Source organism: Cryptomeria japonica, chromosome 7 (assembly GCF_030272615.1).
Source record: "Cryptomeria japonica chromosome 7, Sugi_1.0, whole genome shotgun sequence".
In the NCBI taxonomy this organism is placed as follows: domain Eukaryota; kingdom Viridiplantae; phylum Streptophyta; class Pinopsida; order Cupressales; family Cupressaceae; genus Cryptomeria; species Cryptomeria japonica.
Window position 1 is genome coordinate 86,805,240 of NC_081411.1, and position 2,733 is coordinate 86,807,972.

Consider the following 2,733-nt stretch of genomic DNA (forward strand, 5'->3'; position numbering starts at 1 on the left):
GATGAGAAGATCGCTGGCCTGCATCAAAGCGATGGGATAGAGGACATGGTAGATTGAAAGCTATGTAAGCAAGTTCTTGTAATCCTCTAAGAAATTCATGCATGCGCGGCCCATCTTAGGCTATCGTAGCAATCAAAATTCTATAGATGGTTACTGTTGCACGTTGAAAAGGCATCACAAGATATCTGGAGGCACAAAGGCCAGGGTAGTTTTTAGGGTGTATGCCAGTGAAGATCCATGTGTAATGTGAGATGTGTGGAAGGTTGCGCATAATCCCGTTGTAGAAGTTTGAATAATAGGCTGGCTGCATGGTAGAACATATAGGGAGGATAATATGCATTTGGGTGACTGAAGCATTGAAGGTGTTTATGGTGTGCAGGAGTTGTTAGTTGTCATGGGGCGAATGATAGAAGAAGCGATTCACTGAATGAATCATCGATCATCATCAGAGTGGCAATCAAAGGCTTTAGCCAATGGAGGGGTGTGCTTGTTGTCAGTCGTAGTTTCTGTTATACACTATGTGTGAGGTATCCTTTCATTTTAGATTTGAATCTATTACCTATAGCCTACAAATTCATTTGTTTGTAACTAAAAAAATTCACTAAATACTCTACGCTATTTCATCCCTCACATTTTGCTCATGGATAGAGAAAAGGGTTTGGTTAAAGTTGCAGAAATTGGATTGGGAAGGGCGTTTAAGTACATCTATGAGATTGTGACCCTCTAGTATTGAGGTGTTGTGCTCTTGCGAGCCACTCACTATTTCACACATTTTGACATGCAACAACTCCATATTGGTAGGTATCTTGGAACTTCGAATGGAGATATGTGGCCAGGTAGTTTTCTATCAATGTTGAACCAAAGCCCAACAAGAATTAGCAATCAAATAGACAACAAGGAGGGCAAAGGTTGGGAGAATGATTTCCCAACTTCTATAATAGGGGCAGAATTTTGATGACATGAAGTATTAGGTCTAGTAATATGTAACCTTTAGATCATTAAATGTTTTGACAAATCTTACTTTGAGGTGATCTGATCTCTAAATATGAAGGATTAGCTTGTGTTGAGGATGAGGTCTCAAAAGTGCAAGTTAGCTTTTCACTTTGAGATGGTATCTTTTTTTAGAAGTATTTTTAGTGTTTTGTTCACGTTTTTCATTTTTAGTTCTCTTTGTTCATGCTAAAAAATTCAAAGAATACATGTATTGTGAAGTTTTTATTTTTGTAGATCGGGAGAGTTAATGAAAATGTGATCAAGAATTATCATCCTTAAGAGGGTCAAGAGAGAACTTGGAGGAATTTTGTCAGAGCTACACCTTTACAAGGGTCACAAGGCAACTTGAGGGAGTTCCATTTGATTAAGGATTTGTTTAATCAAGAAATATTTTCTCAAATATATGTATTTATTTTATGTAATTAGCAAGTTTTGTTGTGTATGCCTTAAGAGGGGTTCCCTAGGGAAAGATAAATTTAATGTTTATGTATAAATTGATTCTAGTTTCTACAATTGTTTCCAATTGGTAATTCTCCTTTGAATTGTATAAATTTCCTCTAAACCATAATGCAATCTTTAGATTATTCATCTTACTATTTGACATATATTGTAATATATTAAGTAGAAGAAATATAGTAGAAATATCATTGAAGTGAAAATCACATATTGCTTAATAAGAGATAATTGCACTAGATAAAATCATATAAAAGAGTAAATAATATTTATAAGTATATGAGATGGAAAAACTTGGTTACCTTTAATGTTTTGTTATCATTGACTAGCCTAACTTTGTAAGGCATTTGAATTCTTATCAATTTGACATAAAATATTATCAATAATAGTTTCTCCCAATAAATGTATAGACATCACAATAGTTTTACAAAAGCCCCTTGAAATTGTAGACATATTTAGGCTTGAACTCATTCCACTAAGACACATAGTTATATTTAGACCATCTTGCTTCTTTCAAAAATGCTATAAGTTGAACCTTTTACTAGACATCCAATTTTGTCATCTTATAAATTTGAGTTATAAAAAAAATAGATTAATCATTATTTTAATAATAATCCTTGTACTTTGCTACCTTTCTCTATTGCGTTGATTGTATTGTACAATATTAAAACAATATATATTTTATGTAATTTGACATATAATCTAGTATATTTGAATCCCACCTAAAGATAATAAATAATATTTTAATGAAAAACAACAACAATTCTTTTTGTTAGTACAAATTATCTATAATTAATCCAAAAATTGATTTCAGAACTTGCATAATAGAAATTCAATCACCATTTGTATGCCTAAATTGTTGAACTTAAACATCATGCAAGTGTGTATTTTTTAATTTTAAAAACAAACGAGTATTAAATTAAGGACAACGTAAAACAATAAACACACGTGCTAATTTAAACTAGCAAATTATTCTGCTAGTTGATATAAATACTAAAAGAACAAGACAAAACCTTATTGATAATTTACACATTAAATGCTTCATTGAAAAACATTATCTCTTCCAAAGAGCGATGCTTATCATATAGGTCCAACATCAAGAAGACAGCCAACTTTTGTAAAGATATTTCTACAGTCACCATATTTAGGGTCGAACATGACAGCTGCCACCCCCAAAAAATATCTCTCTCTGTCTCTCTCAGGTAAATGTCAATTTTCTAAATCTCTAGTTTATCCACCACCTACATTAAAATTAATCTCATCTACTTAAAAAAGTATTGGAATTAT